General features: G+C 48.2%; 1 long non-coding RNA gene across 2 annotated transcripts; it reads left to right on the top strand.

The window, feature by feature from the left end:
* The first annotated feature begins 60 nt into the window (after positions 1-60).
* Positions 61-18,157, top strand: LOC124243459 (uncharacterized). 2 transcript variants are annotated; one of them, XR_006889672.1, is made up of 10 exons: positions 61-983; positions 1,195-1,280; positions 1,454-1,585; positions 1,668-1,833; positions 4,048-4,132; positions 4,346-4,474; positions 4,953-7,209; positions 8,073-8,602; positions 15,290-15,405; positions 16,122-18,157. It is a non-coding gene; the product is annotated as an uncharacterized LOC124243459 (long non-coding RNA). The 2 variants fall into 2 exon arrangements; XR_006889673.1 differs by lacking the exon at positions 1,668-1,833.
* Positions 18,158-20,535: the final 2,378 nt, after the last annotated feature.

The raw sequence follows: 20,535 nt of genomic DNA, 5'->3' as shown, positions 1-20,535 counted from the left end.
AGGAGCCCTTCTAGCAGGCTATTAAAAGCACATTGAACGTGCTGCCTGTTGTAAGATTTATGCTAGCTTACGCTAGAATAACAGTGAGGCAGTGGTATTTGTTTGAAAATGAAAGGATTATATGGTCTTTGTAAAACGAGGAATTTAGTTTTGGGGAGGGGCAGTGAAATGGTGATTTATTTTTTGTTGATGTTCCTATGAATCCTTTGATATGTCAAGTTCTGTCACTGAGTATTAGGACATTTGTAATTTCTTGAATCAACCAAGAGGAGGTACATACGGGCTCAAATAATTTATGTCAAAAACTCAACTGTGCAACCTAAATGCCAGCCACTTATTGTAAGACGAGAGTGGGGATGGGCTAGTTGGTTTTTAAAAATCTGCAGCTAGTTAAATTTTGTGTCTTAGGGGGAAAAAGCCACCGTTCTCCCGACATTGATTAATGGTAAGCGGAGTGTTTCTCGGGCTTTCAGTTTTACTCCAGGAAGACGGGATACAAGCAGTCGCTCCTCACAGTTTTGGTTCCGTTCCTGGGGGAACCTGGTCCTGCCTCCAGGACAACATAGAGCCTCTGCGATCAGTGCTCAGAAGTCGGGGATTTTTAGGAGGCGTCCTGGGACCCTGCTAGTGTGAAATGTGTCTCCTCTTCCCCATCGGCCTCCTTCCCCGCACTCGGAGTCCCCAAGGGCGGGGGCCACGGGGGCTGATGACCCACCACTTCCTCCCCCAGGAGGGGTCGCAGGGCCCAGCACGTCCTGGACCCTTCATTTGCATTTGTGGGGTGTTACATGAGTGAGTGCAGTCCACTCTTCAGGTGAAGACACGGAGGCCCCAAGAGGTGACACTACTTAGCAAAGGTCACCCAGCCACCCACCAGCACATCTGGATCTCAGATGCAGCGTTCTGGACTCTGGGTTCAGAACCTTTGAAGAATATGGTACAGTTATGCTCACTGATGGCTTGCCCATGTCGCTTTTCCCGTGGTAAGTAAACCAACAACAAACAGATGAAAAACTACTTCCAAGCGAATCACCCTGGCTGTAATTTCCACTGAAACAACAACTCAGGTCCCCCGAGAGACTGAGCGTATGGAATTTTGTATGAGTGATGGAGTCAATTGGCGTTTTTCTCTCTTATTGAATAACTAGAGTGTAGAAGTAAATAGCATATACTTATTATTTTCCTTCTTTGTAGTGCTGTCATGTAACAAATTGACTTCAAAGAATGCCTTCTATGAAACATTAGAAATGAAGCATGTTCTGTCATCAGCTGAAAGCATAGTAAGTAGCTTGGGATCCGGGGAAGGTACTGGCACTTGCTGAAAGAAAACCCAGGGCGCTCAGAATGCCCTGACTTGCTAAGGACGGTCGGCCACTGGGGATGAGTGACCCAGTGATGCCGACCTGTGATTGCCCCCGTCAGACGCTCACCGATTCTCGGTCCTGCTTTGTAGCGATGTTCACAAGAACTGTGCTCGATCGGAGAATATTTGGCTTTTGCAAGGTGTCCCCTTGTCCAGGAAGTCTTTCCCTGCAGCGCTGACATCCAGCCTCGGTTTGACCTGAAGCTAAAGCTGGAGGGCAGGGTGAGTTCATTGCTGACGCCCCCGGGAAGCAGAAACAACAGAAAATGCAGATGTACATTTCCCGCTATTAATTATGCATCAGGATCATACGGCTTGTGGAGTTCAGACGAGCACGGTGACCCCAGGGCACGGGGCCTCCTTCCTCAGCCCTGGGAGGGACAACTACGTGACTCGGCAGATTCGTTGCCTCAGTTTACTCTTCTCTAAATGGATAATGCTGAGGCAATACAGAGAGAATTGGATGAGTGGTAAGAAATGGGTGAACTCTTGAAAGTCTTTAAGATTTGGGGTGTTTTCTCTTCAACTTGACATTCTAGACTCTTCCCCCTCTCGTCCCAAACCCCTTCATTCCTGCTGTCTCCTGCAACTCTGTTCCTCCCAGCTTTGTTTATCCGAATCTACCTTCTCATTCTCTGAACCACCGGAGTTCTAATCACAGTCGTCCTGCTGAGCAAAGTGGAGGGCCGGGAGTGAGCATCCGTCAGAGGCGGCGACTACAGGCACGGGCAGAGACGCTTCCGTCATCTACCACACACGGACACGCGGACACACACAGATACACAGACATGCACACACAGACGCACACAACACAGACACGCAGACACACACACGCGCACACACACGTATACACAGACATGCACACACGGACGCACACAACACAGACACGCGGATACACACACATGCACACGCACGAACACATCTTTGAATTATTTTATGTTTATTCCTGAATCCAGCAGTTCTCTGCTCTTTATCCTCTTCTACCCGGCCTGATTGCAGACGAATGAAGCAGAAAGTATTTTATTTTACTCTGAGAAAGCTGAGAGAGGCTGTAATTTATTTATAAAAGGGGCTTTGCAAAAAAGTGAGAAGAATAAAAGGCAAAGGATCGTTGACAGCACAGGTGTCTGCCGTCGTGGCCTCTGATGACAGGAGCTGAGGAGCCATGTCCCCGATTGTCGTGGGCTGGAAAGAACCTCAGCCCCTTGTCCTTGCAAGAGCACAGGGTTCAGTTCCCCCACATGTGGTCATCGCAGCACACTTGTAAGCCCCTGAGCGGCTGCACTCGATCTCCACAGAGCTGCTGGGCCTGACGCGCTGGTCCCGCAGGAGAGAAGCCTTTTCCTAAATTGTGCACAGGTGTCCTCCGGCCTGCACGGGCCCAGCCTCCGCGTGTGCCTTCGGAAGGCAGTCGTGGCTCTGACCTCTGGACGTCTTCCTGTGACCCTTTCCCTCTTTGCATTTAAAATTTCACTCAGAATTTGTTGAGCAATTCCAGTTTAGAATTAGCTCTGCAAAGATGGCATTTTCCATCTTACCCTCTTAAAAATCACCCCAAAGCAGCAAGGAGAATGAGAATTAAAATGCAAAACGCCACCTTTACAACAAAATTGGGAGACATCTGTAAGCCTGAAACACAATCTATGAGAGAAGGCTGCCAAGGGGAGAGAAGGTCAAAGGGAGGCCCAAGAAGAGGTTCCGAGAGGGCACCCACAGCTGCAGATGTCAGGACGCACGGGCAGAGGGAGAAGGGGACCCCTGCCACGGGGGAAGCCAACAATCATTTGTTTGGAAGCAGAGAAGAAGATGATTGGGCTGGCAACAGGAGTTCCCTGGGTGCAGCGTGATATGAATTCTCAGGAAACAGAGAAAGCGTGTTTAAACTGAGGAATTGTGCAGTAAGCTATATTTGTAAAATCCATCTATCTATCTCAGTGTGTTGGTGAGGCAGGGTGGGGAGAAACTCTGCACAGGAGCAGCCCTGCACCACTGCCTGGATTGGCTGGAGCAAAGTAAATCTAAATGAATTTAATCCTACAGATAACCCTGGGCACAAAGAGAATTCCATTTGCTTGGAATATGACCTTGGATATTCCACCACATGTGGCTTCATCAAATGGCTTATAGGAAGAAATCCCCTCATTCAATGATAAATTATAATTTAAAATGTCTATTTAAAAATACCAAAGGGAAATGGATTAAATTAACAGGGTGAAAAATGGCAAATGGAAGCTCCTATTTGAAAAATATTGCCCAGAGGTAAACAACAATAGTGACCAAATATATCACCATGAATTTTTAAAAGCAATAAAGCAGTTTACCTCAATAAAACAAGAGCACAAACACAAAATATAAGAGCTCATAAAAAAGAGGTTTAACAGCAGGTGACAATCAACTATAGGTTGCCATAATTCAGGAAAGAGCTGAGTAAAACTACCATGTGATCTAGCAATCCATTTCTGGGTATATGTCCAAAGGAAATGAAAACAGGGTATCAAAGAGAAACTGGCACTCCCATGTGCATTGCAGCACTATTCCCAATAGCCAGTATATGGAAATGACTTGTGTCCATCAACAGACGAAAGGATAAAGAAGATGGGAGATATATGTATATACACACAATATCATCTTGATTCATTGAGAGCTGGAGTGATGTCTTACATCATTTCTATCCCTTTGAACAGGGCATACACAGGGTCTCACAAGTATCTGAGGTCATCAGTTGCTAAGTAGACCCACACTCTGCATCAGGAGCTCAGCTCCAAGCAGGTGAGCCCCCTTGCAGCCCCTCTCTGACACGCTGCTCACTCCGACTCCTCTGCCTGTCCTCCCTCTGCCTTCCGTCACCTGGAAGGGCCCTGCTTTCTCTTAAGTGCTGCACATTTCCTCTCTTCCCAGGATCAGCTTAAGTCTCATTCATTTTTTTTTCCCCTCTAAGTCTTTTCAACTGCTTCAGCTGAATCCTGATCTCGTCTTTTTCAGAATTCCTATTTAGGACATTGATCTCCAAATTCTTCTCATTTGAATGTCTTGACTCATCAACATGATAAACTCCTTGAGTATCTTTTCAAGCGTATTCTAAACAACACCTAAAATCAGGCTGGGTAGAGAGTAAGTGCAATAACTGACTTTCTATTAATTGATTGACACCCTTGGAGGGTTTGCCAAGGGGCAGCAGTGAGCAAGGCTGCCCAGCTTATCAAGAACATTGCGCTAACGCAATCCCTGCCCAATCGTGTTTAATTACTTTGCAGATGTTTAACAGTCTGTATTGTGTATGCACTTCTGAAATTGTTCCAGTGTATCCATAATTGATTTAGGGGATATGCAGGTTAAACTCTTGGTGGTTTAGGAAGGATGGAAACTTGAGTGGTAGTAGATTAATAATTGCTGTAAAAGTGAAAGCAGAGATGAGTTTTTAAGCCTTTGGCAGGGGGAACAGTAATGATTCTCTGTGAAGTATAATCCTGAGAAAAGAGGAGTCACCTTCCCTCAGATACTGTCTCCATCCTTAATGCTTTATGATTTTTCGCTTTAAGATGTTCACCTCTTGGCAGCGTCTCTTACAGAGATGGGATTGTTTTTCCAGGAGCTGAGCCAATCTTTGCCTAACTGATGAATTACAACAGAAAATTGCACTGCAGAGGACAGAACTGAGTTTGGCAATTGAAATCATTCCCTAACTCGTGTTGCCCTTCTGACACCCTCTCACCTCCGCCTGAGGCTTCCCGAGTGACGGACGGACAATCCTAGTGAAAGATTGAAGATTGAGAGGAAGTGTTTTTAAACAAAAAAATAATATTTTCGGAGATTTTCTTAAATTGATTAGAGGGAAAAATATGCCTGACATTGGAAAAATGAGTTCAAAGCCTGCGGTTTTACAGAGGTGGTTGTGTCCTTTTCTCCTTCTGTTCAACTCCTAAGGCCCACCATCAATGAAGTCTTCCCTGAGATCATGAGAGCAGTAAGATCAGAGAATTTAAGACCCAGGAGTGATGTTATTAAGGAGGTAAAATTCCCTAATATTACAGATGAAGGAGCTGAGGCCTGGGGAGGTTGTCGGATCTGCCCAAGGTCAGCCAGCACCCATGCATCCTCTTCCAACTGGCCACCTACTTTGATACTCATGCCATTGATGTGAGCATCTAACCACAGCATGCATGCTCTCCATCTCCATCTTGTTGTCTCTATTAGAAGCACAGGCTCCTGGACGGCAGAAAATATGCGTGATATATTTTTTTTCCCGCGATTATATTCCCATTGTAACATGTTGCTGGATAGCAGATGGTGGTGTCACTGCTGGTTGAATTTCCATGAATATAGTAAATGGCTATTGAAAGATAAACTGAGGGATATTAAAAATTTTAAGAGTTTATTTGAGCCAAAATCAATTTGAATTGGGCAGCGCCAAATCGGAAGTGGTTAGGAAGGAGCAATCCACTGACAGGAGCTGGGGAGAGACCTCTGCAGGGAAGAGGCAGAGCGAAGCCAGGAAACCATTGACTGGCTGTTCCTTAAAGCCTAGTTGGCTGTTGTGATGGGTCATCCTTGGGTTTCAGTTTCACGACCTGGAGGCATTTACGGGCTTGGATTTTGACTTGCTCACGACCGTCACCACGGCATTACAGCCTCCTCATCTGATGGCCTCCTTGCTTAATTACTCTAATATTACCGATTGGTGGAGCTGTCATAGGTGGTTAAGCTCTTTAATCAGGGCCCACTTAGAGTCGTGTCTTTGGGTTGCTGTGTTCACAACGTGCATCCGTATTCCTTAGTTTTCTTGGTATCAGTGGACACATTCTGTACTTTGAAGTTACTGGTAATGTCAAACTTGGGAAGCACTTTATGTGTTTATTTTCATTGTGCTCATGAATTCATTTCTCCTTTTGTAAAATGCAGCTCGCATCCCTCCCAGGGGTGCAGCAGCCAGAGACCACAGAAAGCCACAGGAGCACAGAAATAAAAATTAGGAGGCTTGGATGCTTGTGCAGACCTTCCCACTAATTGACACGTGACCTTGGGCCAATAATCAAACCTCTCCTGGTCTCGTCTTTCTCTGTAAAGTGAAGAAACGCGACCACATGTCTCCAGCGGCCCTTCCGGCTCTGACACTCTGTGCTTGAACGGAGAACAGATAGATCAGGTGAGGGGTTTGGCGAAGGGCCTGCGGGTGTGCCCCCTCTCTGGTGACCTTGTCCTCACACAGGTGTAACTAGGAGTGTTGCCACAGTCACTGCTGGGAGCAAAGCTGGAAGAAATTTCTGCTGTGCCTCCTAAGCCAAGTGTGTAGTATGCCCTGGTGCCATTGCAGTCAGTGGCTCGGGGGCAACTCGTCCCTTGGAATAAAAGCTCCAGGAAATGCTGGGCTGCGTGGCATCGGCACTCTCATTCTTCCTGTGCTTCCTCCAGGTGGCTCGTGCCCTGAAAGGGACGCCTTCAGAGGCAGGCAAGAAGGGGCCACTCACGGGAGTGAGGAGGAGGTGGCGTCCTGGGAGGGAAGCGGCCTGTGCTGCCCTCCCAGCCCCACCAGTCCTGTCTCGATTTGGGTGCCGCGATTGTCCTGCGTCCCTGCATCCGTGAGATGGCAGTGGCCTGCTTCCATGGCTTCCTTCTCTGGGAACAAATACTATATTTGTCATTCCAACCTCAGTTTCTTTGCTCAGCCCAATGGATGTCAGGTCCTTAGCGGAGAGCGCGGAGGGGTACTCGGTTGTCCACACCTGCGGTTTCAGGAGATGCAGGACACCATCTAGTCCTCGGCGGTTACTCTTGTCCACACTTCTCGTTTCACGGACGAGGCGCTGAAGCCCAGAGAGATCAAAGGTCTTCCACTCGGCTGTTGAGGGGTAAGAGCCAGACCCACCGCCTCCTCTCCTCCCAGTGCCTCCTGTTCCCAATAAACATGTTCCCCACCTGCTCTGCCACCAGCCGCGCTCCCCAGAGTCAGCAGAAGTGCAGGCTGAGTTTGGCCTCCTTTGCTGTTGGTTAGATACCTGACAGGAGATGCATCCGTGGACCAGGCGCTGGCGTCGGGGCTGTGTTAGTCCCCGCTCTGCCACCATCAGCTGCGGGGCCTTAGGCACGTTTCTTAGTCTCTCTGTGCTTCAGTTTTCTCGTCTGCGATTTGCAAAAAATACCCACCTCACGGAGTTAGTTGTGAAGCCTTAATTGGTTAATGTATAAAACTGCTAGCCCAGGGCTGGCAGGGTGGTGACACTCAGCTAATGTCCCCAATGTCACTATCATTGCATGCTGTCGTCACTTTCAGGGTGCAAGCCTGGATCGAAACTGGTGTGGAAAGTTGAGAGAAAAATCCCAGTGTAGACAGGGGATGAACTCTATTTAGTCAAGCGTTTGTGTAATGAGCATCACCTGTGCGCCCAGGACTCCTCGAGAAGCTGGGAGGGGGAGGTGAGAATCAGTGTGGTCCTCACACTGAGAAGGTGAAGGACATCCACCCAGAGCAGCAACCCCAAGTCCAGGGATGGGCCTGGAGCCGGCCTGGGGTGTGGACAGTCAGGTGGAGTGGGAAGGGGGACCATGAGAGGAAGCAGACCCTGCTGGGAAGAGACGTTCACGTGTGGGGTTGAGGAGGCCTCATGTGCAGACGCTGCCGACACGTCATAGGAAGAGGGTTGGACAGACAGGGTGGGTGTCAGACGTGAAGCAGACGTGAAGCTGTCATCCGTCTCCATCAATCTTCTTCCAGGAAGGAACCTGACGTCCTGACATGCGCGTTGATGTGCCCAGGGAGGAGCCACGGGGGGTCTGGTCTTCTCGGACGGCGCCCCAGTTTCCTCCTGCATCAGAAGGCGAGTACTGTGTCTGGACGGTACTGTGCACAGCTGCTTCTGGCTCAGCTGCTCGTAAACTCCACATCTGAGAACACAGCAGAAAAGATGCAAGTACTGACTCGGAGCTGGTGACCCTGGGAACCATGTTTGTGAGGGACTTTGCTGCTGCCACAGGAGCCTGAGGTGGCCGGTGACAAGTTGGGAGAAGTGGCCTGAGTGTGGTGTATTTCATTGGTCTACACTGAATTTGCACGAAAGCAGCGGTTCAAGTGTGTAATCGTGCAGTTCTGTGGGAAATGTCCTGCCAGTGGTTCAGCAGACCCTTGTTCTTTGGAGAAGGAAATTATAAAATACCTAATTTCATGTCTGCACACGGCCCCCAGGGAGTGGTGTGAGAGGAAAAAGCCACCAGTTACCAAGTACCTACTGGGTACACTATGCTCAGGTATGTTGATAATCCCATTTAATCTTCACAATCTATCATGCATTCAGTAGTTTTTCTGTTAATGAAGAAATTGATATTCTTGTCCAACAATGATTCCAACACATGTGATCCCAAACCTGGGCCCCACCCTATCTCCGCGGCCAGGCAGCCTTGAAATCTCTCAGCTCAGCTACGTCCAAGTCTTGAATCCCGCCACCCACGGCCTTTCCTGAACCGCACCAGCTTCCTGGGGGCATTTCTGGAATTCTGCGTCTTCTCCCTTATCCCACTCCCTGGTCCCACTGGGAAATTACGATCTGTGGCTCCAGGCTGGGGCCGCTTCCCAACATCATTGCAGCCTCCAGCGCCCAGAATGGCTTGACAGTGGTTCTGGCGCCTTCCACCCGGGTGGTGCTTCTAGGTTCACAAAAGCACTTTCACTGCTATCATCTAACTCGCGTCTCACGACAATCCCAGGACAGGCATTTTTACCCTAATTTTTCAGCAAGGAAACGGAGGGGAAGGGAGGGCTAAATGGCTGCCCAGTAGCGCACGGGGAGCGGGTGGCGCGGTGGGAAACCTGCTGCCTGGCTTTGAGCTCAGAGCAGATTCCCTGGGATCTTCGGAAGCACCCTTGGGAGAAGCCCTGGCCTGGCCCTGCGTCCTCGAGGGTCCTGCCCCAGGTGTGGGCAATGGGAGGCTGTTTCTCAGACTGCACGAGACGGATTCCAGGAGAACCTGGGATCCCACGCAGCCGGTGACGACAAAGCGGCCTCGGGGAGAGACTGCAGGTTGATCTTCCTCACCAGCCCTTCTCTGCTGCCAGCTGCTTCCTCTCCTCCCCGTCACTGAGGACCGCAGACTTGAAACCAGATCCTTCCTGATGGGGTTCCTTAAATAGTAACGCAACAGAAGGTATTAATGCGCCTCCCTAAGGAGCTCACACATTCCCGGGAATGACTCGCTATTAGCAACGATTACCCTGGTAAGGGATTTTCCTGGTCCCTTCCTGGCTTCTGGGATGAGATACATAGAATAATACCTGGCAACAGAGAAGGCACTTAATTAAAATATTTGTGGAGTGCTTAATTAATTAATAATATAGTCATACAAATTCAAGAAAAAATGACAGTGCCTGTTTGATGTCTGATACAAAGGGATCTGGGTTCTACTTTCCTTTTATGAGCTCTCTTTTGGGGTGGCAAACTGGAGCAGGAGAGGTAGGTCAGTGGAACAATATTTTGGGACTGCCACTGGGAACAGTTTTGCTTGTTGCTTTTTCCCTACTATACTAGCATATTATTTAAAAACCTCTTAATAATGCCCGAGCTGGTTCAAAGAAAGGGAGAAAAACTATGAATGCAAAAGACATCCACAAACAGAAGTTGTTTGCGAACAGCTGAGGTACGTCTGGGTAGTTTAGGCCCCAATCAGGGCAACTGGCCTTTGTGTGGGGTGTGGGGCAGTGGTTCCGACTGAAGGTGGTGCATCTCCCGGAGGCTGGCCTTAGGCAAGGAGCAACGGCCAGGAGAGGTCAGCGCTGTCTGAAGGAGGCCAGATCTGTCACCAAGAAGGCCAGGTAGCAGAGAAGGATCAGGAAGCACATCTGGGTCCGAGGGTCGGAAGGAGGGTCTGAAAATGGAGTAGAGAGTTGGAGACTGGGGCCGGAGGGCCCCTGCAGCAGAGGGTCTAACACTTGAGGGGGCCTGTGGCAGGATTTTCTCAACATCAGAAGTCGCTGGAGGAGGACCCTGCTCCTGGTGGAAGGAAGAAATCCGGGAGATACTGAAATTCGGTTCAGGAATTTGTGCCTGAGGCCTGGGCCTTTTCTTCATCACTTTGTTGCCAGTACAGAGTACCTTGAAATGCCACCTCTTACCCCGACCTCATTTCCTTAATAGCTAACAACAAGTTCTTGCCAAAAGGCCTGCTATTGATCGGAAATTAGCCACGGTGATATTTAGAAATGTCCTTTCTAGATTTCCACATATTTTAATTAACAAAAATAGAATTTCTCATTAAAATAATATAATTGGAATAATGGCTTGTGCTTCCTACATGTGGTCAAACTTTATTTTTCCACCAAAATCGACATTTGCCTTTGAGCTAAGAGAAATACAAATAAACCAAAACGACAAGGACAACATCAGCAATGACAACAACAGCTGGACTTCTGTGTGTGCTTCTGTCTGTCTGTTTAGAAAAACCAATGTTAAAGTTTAGGGCTAATGGTGCAGAATGACGCATAGAATCCCAAACTGGACCTGAAGTCCAACATTTTCCACCTTGCGCTCAGGAGGCAGAACTGCTCCCAAGCCTTCGTGGGCTGTGGGCCGTGGCCCCTAGGATGACGTGGGAAGCTCCCAGAAGCTCTTACGTTCTCAGCAGTGTTTGTGCTTCTTACCAGGCAATAAAAATGGTGGCCTGACAATAATTCCCGTGACGGATCCTTTTTCTGAGGGCTTTTGACGTCTCTGCAGCTGGTTATGACGCTTCTCTTGCAGAAATCTCTCTAAGAAATACAACCAACCCAGTCAAGCAATGAAGCGACCGTGTGATTACCTGACCCCAGTGGCCCTCAGACCCTGTGTTCCCCGGGGCTCAAGGCACGCTAGACTGGCTTGCAGTGATTATGGTTCAGAACGTGTGTGCAGGCGGGGCATCGACTCTCAGCTCTTTGGTGCCATCTGACCACTTCATGGACTGTCAGAGACTGTTCTTCCTCTGGCCGCCACTCATCCTGGGTCGTTTCTCTGTTCAACAGCACTTTTCCCACGATGTGGCAGCTGGACTTCCAGGACATGAAACTTTGCTCTAGTGAGTAATTCTCAAATTTTGAGGCTAGCATAGCTACCATCTCTGAAAATGCACAGGACACAGTCAGAGGAGGACCCAAGAGCCCAGCAGACCCCTGTGACTAGTGCTCGAGATGCTGTTGCTTTTCTGCGTCTGTGCTTTGGTTTCCTTCCCTCTCTTCATGATGGATGGCCTCGGCCTGCCTCTGTGATGCTGCCATTCTGCCCATCCTTTGAGGCGTCACTCCTCCCCAGCCCTTGGACTTCTCCCCCGGTGTCCTCAGTCCCCACTCTTTTCTTCTCGACTCTCAGCATCCGTGGTCTGGATATTCGCTAGGATAAGGCTGCTTTGCATTCATAATTACCTTCTTGGACATAAGCATGAGGGAAATGGAAATCCAGACCACAATGAGACATCACCTCACACCTGTTGGGATGGCTTTTATCAAACAGACAAGAGACAACAAGTGTTGGCGAGAGCCTGGAGAAAAGGGAGCCCTCGTGTGCTGTTGGAGGGAATGCAAATGGGTGCAGCTACTACAGAAAACAGCATGGAGGTTCCTCAAAAACCTCAACGCAGAACTACCATGTGATCCCGAAATTTTTCCTCTGGGTATATACCCAAAGGAAGCGAAGTCAGTACCTTGAAGAGATCTCTGTACCCCCATGATCATTGCAGCACTGTCACAACAGCCAAGACATGGAAGCAACGTAAGTGCCTGTCAACAGATGAACAGATAAATTGTGAGATATATATACATCTGTCTGTCTATCTATCTATCTGCACCTAATGATGACAACTTTATTCTGCATCACAGTATCTGGAAAATGAAGGTGCTTTTGGGGGCACATTACAGATGAGGAATGAGCCATATATAGTGAATTCAAAACTCATTTACAGAATTATTTCCTAACTACTGCCAGATACTCCAAATTACCAGTGTTTAATTGAAAGTAAAACAGGGTTGGCCACACTAAAAGGCTAGAAATTAAAAATGACAGAGTGTGTGAAATATTATTCAGTCTTTAAAAAGGGATCCAGCCATTTGTGGCCACATGCATGAAGCTGGAGGACGTTATACTACATAAAACAAGCCAGACACAGAAAGAAAAAACTCCATGATCTCTGTTACATACGGAATCTAAAAAGTCAAATACACAGAAGCGGAGAGCAGAGTGGCGGTTCCCAGGGTGGGGTTGGGGGAAGCAGAGAGATGCTGGCCAAAGGGCACAGAGCGGTGGTTACGGGGGATGAGTAAGGCCAGAGACCCAGTGCACAGCATGAGGACTGTACTTAAGGAGTGGCACTGACTACGGGAGATTTGCTGAGAGAGTAGATGATGCACACAAGGCAACTATGTGAGGAGATGAAATGTGATTCTTGCACTATGTATATTATATCAGATCATCATATTGTACACCTTAAGTATATACAATTCTTATTAAAAATGAGATAAAATAAAATTCCACATGGAGTCCCTGATTTCATCTCTGTCGAGCATAGTGCCCACTGTGATAAGGACTCTGACCACGAGTGGGTCGCTGGCCTGGTTGATGGCCTGATCCAGAGCCGACCCTAATTCAGTGTGGGAAGTAAGGATGGAGGCAGGGGGCTAGGTGGGCGGGAGAGGAAGAGCGCCCACAGGGACCCCCTTCTTTGCTCATGCTTTGCCCTGAGGACACTGATGGGAGGCGGCCAGGGTCGGATGGCAGCCGAGGCAGGAGTGTCCCACCTGAGACCCGCACGGCAAACCTGCCGCCCTGGGGCTCAGCAGGCAAAGCGTGGGGTCCACACCGCACTCGGGGCCCGGCCCAGGGCATCCAGAGCTGTTGGAGGGTTTCCTGTGGGAACTCCCTTCCGTCGGGGGGGACGGCTCTGGTGACTGTGGCCCCTGGGGTGGGACGGGGGGGTTAAAGCACTCTGTAGCCTGGAGAGATTTTCCGCTGTAGCAGAGGTTCTTGGTGCTTTCCTGCTCCTTCTGTGGTCATTTGCTCCCTCTCCAAACGACCTTGCCAACTGTGCCTGTCTGAGAAGATGCGTGGAGAGTCCGTTGGAACTGGAGGCCTCAGCTGGGAATTTTCTATTTTTAGATGCCATTTTATGACTCAAGTTTTGACTTCCTGGAAATGTTGCCCTCACAAAAGTTGCCTGAAAATGGAGTCTTCCAACTCTAAACCCATTTCTTTATCGACTTACGCCACCATCTCAGAGAAGGAAATCCTACCCTAATTTCTGATTGATTTTCAAACATCAGCTACCAGCACATTAAAAAGCTCTCGCCCGATTCCTTTGATGGGTAATTAACAGGCTACAGCAGATGCTCAGTGATGCTTGGAAAGTTACGTAAAGAAACAGGGAGGGGACATCTTGTAGAGCAAAATTCTTCACCTATTTATCAGGGTTGTTGTAGAAAGGGCCACACAAATGTGGCTTTTCAAATTACATTAAATTAATAAATACTCATCAGGTTTCTCCTAGGTCCCTCTTTTTTTTTTTTTTTAAGATTTTATTTTTTCCTTTTTCTCCCCAAAGCCCCCCAGTACATAGTTGTATATTCTTCGTTGTGGGTCCTTCTAGTTGTAGCATGTGGGACGCCGCCTCAGCGTGGTTTGATGAGCAGTGCCATGTCCGTGCCTAGGATTCGAACCAACGAAACACTGGGCCGCCTGCAGCGGAGCGCACAGACTTAACCACTCAGGCACGGGGCCAGCCCCCTAGGTCCCTCTTTTTTGTCCTGGGACTGAGTCATTAATTTTGTGGGAGCTTGGATGCCTCAGTGAGTCCTACTGTCACCGTCCCCTCTGGCTGGAGTCACAAATTTCTTCTCCTGCAGGCTCAGCCCCAGAGTTCCCCAAACTCTCATCTAGGCAGCAGACATGTACAAGAAGCTCCAGCTCTGTGGGTCGTTGCCCTGCGGGCCCCCAGCTTGCCCCGTCCCCATCCCTGATATGCGGTCTTGCTGCTTGAAGCCCGTCCAGGTATGGGGGGCCGCAGTGCTTCTCTACTGCAAGCTATCGGGCTTGTTCTTTTCCTGAGCTCTTTATAGAAAAATGGCTGGTCACTCAGCATCACCTCCCAGTGTTTCCTGTGGTTTGGGTGTTATTGTGGTACCCACTCCCAATGGGACTTCCCTGGGTGTTGCTGTGGCCTGAACCAAACCTGAGTCCCACACCTGGTTCTCCCTCCAGGGTTGTTTCTTCAGTCGGGCTCCTGCTGAGCCCAGCTCCTTTATCCCCTCGGCCAATGATGCTGGGATCTCGGAGAGTCTGTGTTGGTCTTCTCCGCATTCTTCAGACAGGGCCGCATTAACTGTCATCCCTTCCCAGACACCACGTTTCCACCTCCAAGCTGCTCGACTTCCCTCCCGCCTGAAGTGCACCCAGCACCCTGAGAACAAGCAAGACCCCGTGGGTGGGAGCGGCGAGGGGGCTCCATCCCCCCCTGTCTGCGCCTGGCTGGGGGCAGCACAGGGGCAGGAGGCTCGACTTTGGCCTGGTTTCCAGGTCAAGTCTCCACTTCTTAGATGTGAGACTTTAGGGAGGTGGGTTAGTTTCTCTGGATTCACACTTAGGGAGCCCTCAACAACAGTAGCTGCTGTTAGAGTGATCTGTTTCCACCTGAGACGTTATCTCCCGTGGTGGAGCATTATCCTTTCTCCCGTCTTCCCGCACCACCCCAGCTTCAGGCTGTCTCTTCTCAGTGATCCCACAGCATCTCTGTCACAGCATTTATCACGCTTGGGGAAAGCACGTCCACCGCCATCTCCCCTGGGCGCGGGAGGGCGGGGCCTCTCTTACCGCCTACAGGAGAGCAGACCTAGGAAGCAGCAGGCTCTCAATGCGTGTGTGAAAGCTAGACGAGTTTTGCTGTATGCAGGCACTCCACCGTGTGCCACTCACCCTTTGTTTTCAGGAAATGCCATTCACTCGTCTTGACGCTCAGATGCTGATGGTCTCTCTGCAGCCTTCCTGCGATGCCCGAGTGTTCCTTCTGTCCTAGCAATCTTAGCAGTGTCACCTTTGCTCATTGTAAGTACTGGACGCATCTACCGTTGAAATCCAGGTCTGGGGAATGAGCAGCCACTTACGGCCCAAGCTCTCCATTTTCGGATCTTAGGACTCTTTCCTCTGATGGTTATGGAATACGTCCCATGACAATGTATTCTACGATGGGAGGGGCTGTGCCACCTCCCCCAGGGTCTCTTTATTTTTATTTATTTATTTTCTTGAGGAAGATTAGCCCTGAGCTAACTACTGCCAATCCTCCTCTTTTTGTTGAGGAAGACTGGCCCTGAGCTAACATCCGTGCCCATCTTCCTCTATTTTATACGTGGGATGCCTACCACAGCATGGCTTTTGCCAAGCGCTGCCATGTCCGCACCCGGGACCTGAACTGCTGAACCCCAGGCCGCTGGTCTCTTGAGAAAAGTCAGGGCCAGATGTTCGTGCAAAGTGGAAGCAGCCCTCCCCTGCTCCCCCTGACCCCCTCACACCAAATCGGCCCTCTCCGCCTTCCTCAGTGGCCCTCTATGAAGCATTCCTTCTTCACTTGGAGGAGTCAGAAATACGCAGGCGACAAAGAAATGAAGGACTGGGGAGGACTGTGGAAGGCTCTGTGTGTCCAGGATGTGGGGCCAGGCAAGGAGAGACGGCTGGAGAGAAAGCAGAATTGTCAGGGGGAGGAATTTGCCTCAGGCCCAGCTCCTCGCCCCCATCTGGGCATCATTTCTTTCTTGTCTTTTCAGGACCCCAAACTAAACACATGAAGAGGGCCTCGTCCACTTCTCTGTGCCTCAGAATGCTGGGTCTTCCTCCTGCCGGGGCGCCGGCTGATCCGTCTGTCTTGGGGACCGTCCCTGTGAAAGTCTCGTTGGTTCTTTCCGAGAACTCATCGGGAGGGAAAACTTACAGTGGTACCAACGTGTATTGTAACAAAATGCAAGGAAGGTTGACTCAAAGGGGCATTTTCTAATAGAATTTCAGGCAAAAGAACATGGTTAAATGGAAAAACATAGCTTTTAAAAGAAAATGCTGTTATGACTATTGCTTTTTTAAAAATCTGTAAAGTAATATTGTACAAAAAATTGCTTCCTTTCCCAGTACGTGAACAGTCCCCATGGATAAAAAAGTCACATTTCCAATCATCCAACTCATTCACTCATTGCAAAGGCTCGATGGCACACCTCTTAGGTTCTAGGCCGTGTGCTGGCCATGCGAAGGTGAAAGAGACACTGTCCCTCATAGTCTGTGACATCTGGGACAAACCGGGAGAGTGGGAGGGGATCTGGGAAGTCATACAGCCTAGAGTCGCATGTAAGACAGGGTCACATCTATGACAACTTGGGCGAGTGGCCACTTCTGCTCCCGCCCCTCCCGTGACGGGCACTGCCTGCTTGGGGACGAGTCGCTGCATTTATGACTCCCTCGGTTGTGCTGTGTTTGCTCATATTGCTCCCAAATTTGTCTTCTTTTATTTCTGCTTCATAGTTCTTCTGGTTCTTTCTCTTGGAGCTACACAGAAGGCGCCTGGGGATTTTGGAGAAAGTCCGTGTGACTCTCGGTTCCCCCGTGTCCTCTTCCCAGTTTCCTGCCGCCGTCCTCATTGGCTGGGAATAGTCTGCACAATGGAAGTAACTGGATTTTGGAGTCAGACTTGGGGCTGGGCCACATTCTAGCTGCAAGAGCTTGGACACACATTTGTTAGCATTTTGAGTGATAATAAGCCCGTATTTTCTCACTTGTAGAACAGAGACAAAAATCCCATCTCATAAGATTGTTCTGAAAATAAACCGAGGAAATCTGTGTGATACGCCAGCACAGACTCCACACGTCCTTGGGCATAATAAACACTTGTCGTCAAGTGACCGGGTGAACGCAGGGTTTCACTGCTCTCCTCTCATTGTTCCGCCCTGGACCCATCCCGGCTGCTCATCGGCTCCTTTAAAATAAGGTGTTCAGATCTGAGCGTGGGATGTCAATCTAGGGAAAGGAGTAGTGACTTTATTTCTTGGGTTTATCTGAACTTTTACTTATGGAAGCTGATCGTATGTATTTTAAGCAGCCTTCCATTATGCAATGTGTTTTACAATACGTAGGTTCCTTGAATTTGTCGTTCAGCTAAGAACCTCAGATTTTGTTTGTTTGTGGTAAAACTAGGTTTCTTGACCCCAGTGGGTGGAATTGACTTATCAAGCCCGAGAGCAGGATTTTCACATCCCTTCTGGTTGAGTTGCAGGCAGGTCCTCGGGCGCCCGTCTCAGATTTTGAGCTGGAGCGGAATCTGGACTCACCGTGGATTTTATTGCTGTCTCCCCTAACTTGGTGTGTGTCATCTGCAGTTTGGTTGAACATATTTATTTTAAAATTTGAGGCTGATCTGGCTGCCGTATCTTTTCTCATTGATTGCCAGGATAGGATCAGCGTTTGAGGACTGCAAAGCAAGCATCCCACACTTCTCCTTAAATGTGCTCCCCATTGAAGAATGTGACCTTCCAGCTTGGAGGAGGAATTTCCTTCCATCAAGGGCATGCCTTCTATATCTTCATCTGGTCAATTTACAAAAACACCAAGGTGGAACATGGACTAATGCAAAATCTGGCCATATACCACTTTTCTCCAGAAGGGTTCAAATCCAGGTCCCCTTTGGAGTGTATTTACTGTTCAACCAACCAGGAATCCATCTAGTAACACTATTGTCCGTCAGGTCCTACATCACCATTGTGAAGGAACCTCACAAATGTGCCACACATCGAGATGCAAGGTGTAAACAATAATGATGGCAGTGAACATGTACCAAGAGCATTGTGTTAAGGGATGTCACTAAATTATCAAGTGGAGGCTATACATTGACTACAGGCGGGGAAACAAACACTTAGAGAATTTCAGAAACTTTGCCCACATCAGACTAGGAAGCGGAGGAGCCGGATTTGAAGGCAGGCAGGCCAGCCCGAGCGCCCACAGTCGTCACCACTACTTACTCCTTGATTGTTTTCAATATCACCAGTTATATGTTTTAATAATAATTCTCTACCTTTTCATAGACAGTGGTCAAATTTTTTCTGTAGAATTTTAAGTAATGGATAGATGATAGCTTTGGGGAATGGTGTGGGAATATTCTTGCTGAGGACAGAGGTAGAGATTTTTTATTCCAGTTTAAGTTTGCTCTTTTGGTTTTCTTCCATCTGGCTGCAGTTAACACTTTCGTGTACAATATTATCACCAAGTATGATGCATTCCTTTTTAAAATTAAAGAGCAAACAAGTAAAAAAAATTGATATTGTTAACTGCTTTCCTGGAGGCGGTATACCTTCAGCCTTGTCTCCTGTGTTTCCCAATAGTCCAATAGTCCCCGAGGCGGGTGGCACAGACATCTGCATCCGCGACGTCTACGTCCACAGACGTCTGCATCCACGACATCTGCATCCACGACATCTGCATCCACATCATCTGCATCCACGATGTAGTCAGGGGCAGTCGTCCCTGAGGTTGAAACGGTGACCTCGAGTCACACTGCAGCATCTTCAACAAGAAAAGTCATTTGCAATCCATTCATGAAGTCTTTCTCACTGAGCAGTGACATGGAGAGGAATAAAAAAGATTTTTCCTGTTAATTCGTGTGTAAACATCACATTTTGCTAATTAGAATATTCCCTTCTCTAATATTCCTCTTCAACAAAGTTTTTACCCTCCTGCCTTATAGGTCTATGAATCCTGTTATTATTTTAACATCTTGAAAAATATAGCATATAAGAATATGATCATATTGTAGGAAAATTTAATCTAATAGGAAATATTATTTTCTTTGGTCATATCTCAGTTATTCAGATCTTGATTACCCAAATTTCAATTCCTTCAAATTGGATCCTGTTTTATACCACATGTTGCGTGAATTTTAAACCCTTCAACAAACTGGTTTTTATCAGAGAGAATGTCAAGTACTCTAAGTCCCTAATGAGCTGGCATTCTCTTGAAATTCCTTAAATAGTTATAATTACCCAAGACATAGTGAGACATCTGGCATATGGGAAGTTGTCCTCCAAACAGGACGGAGAACAAAGGCCGACAAGACTGAAAACCTTTAGAATGAGGAAATGGACGTGGACGTAAACTCAACAGGGAGGCCCAGAGCATGCTGGGAGATCTCGAGGACAATTTGCTCTGCTTTCCAGCCTCAATCCCCCTTTATATCATTGTCCTTCATTATCAAAGATGCCGCTGCGCTGCTGACATTGTCGTTTCCTGGGCCAAGATGTCCATTTAGCGTGTACTTAGAGTGCATCTCTGCTGTGCCTGCTAGCATGGTGAGGCGGAAAGATGGCTCATATTGCAAGCCATGCTACCGAGCTGGTGGGTTATTCTGGGAAGGCGCTCTGCAAAGTGGACCACATGAGAATTCACCCAATGTCAACCGGAGGCGGTGGAAATAAGAATAGGGGAAAATTCATTTTTCTTTTAGGGATCTCAAAATGCTTGACCTTGTTCTTGAGTTTATCAAAAGAAGCATGCTTTGTCTCACAGCTTTTAAACTAACTGCAGTATCTCCAATTTGTTTAGAGTGCGGCAGCTTAAGGAAAGTGTTCTTTCATCTTATACGTACATCATAAATCTATTCTCATGAAGTGGACAGTATTGTGACAAAAATAGTTTACACCTCCAAGTTCAGCCCTGCATACCATAAAGATGGGTATATGGTCTTTACCCACAAGGATCAGAGCTGCCTGGCCCAGCAGAGAGTGGGGGCTCCAGGTGTGATGGCTGTCAGGCAGCCAGTTACCAGAGTGAGCTCTTCAGAAAACATTAAATGGGTGGTGGAAAAAATGCACATGTGGATATTGTAGCACAGTTTTGGAGCTATCCAATTCAAGACAGATAGGAGAAGCTGTAGAGGAAAATACACTGATTTATCACAGAATACCCTGAATTGACAACTAGATGTAGTAAAAGGAAAGCCTTCAGAGGTGACTGAGTCTAAGATCATCAGCACGAAGCACAAGGCTGCAGAGCATTAGAATTTAAACTGGACAGTGAACGGAGAGTGTACCATGACTGAGAAATCACAAGGGGAGCAGGCCTGGGCATGATGAAAGATTTAGACTCAGAGAGTGCTGGTGTTGACTTGAAAAGAAGAGCATCCAGACCACGCAACACCAAGGATTTTAG

The sequence above is a fragment of the Equus quagga genome, chromosome 8 (assembly GCF_021613505.1).
Source record: "Equus quagga isolate Etosha38 chromosome 8, UCLA_HA_Equagga_1.0, whole genome shotgun sequence".
NCBI classification, from domain to species: Eukaryota; Metazoa; Chordata; class Mammalia; order Perissodactyla; family Equidae; genus Equus; species Equus quagga.
The sequence above is the reverse complement of the archived record's forward strand: the minus strand, read 5'-3'. Positions and strand labels throughout refer to the sequence as shown.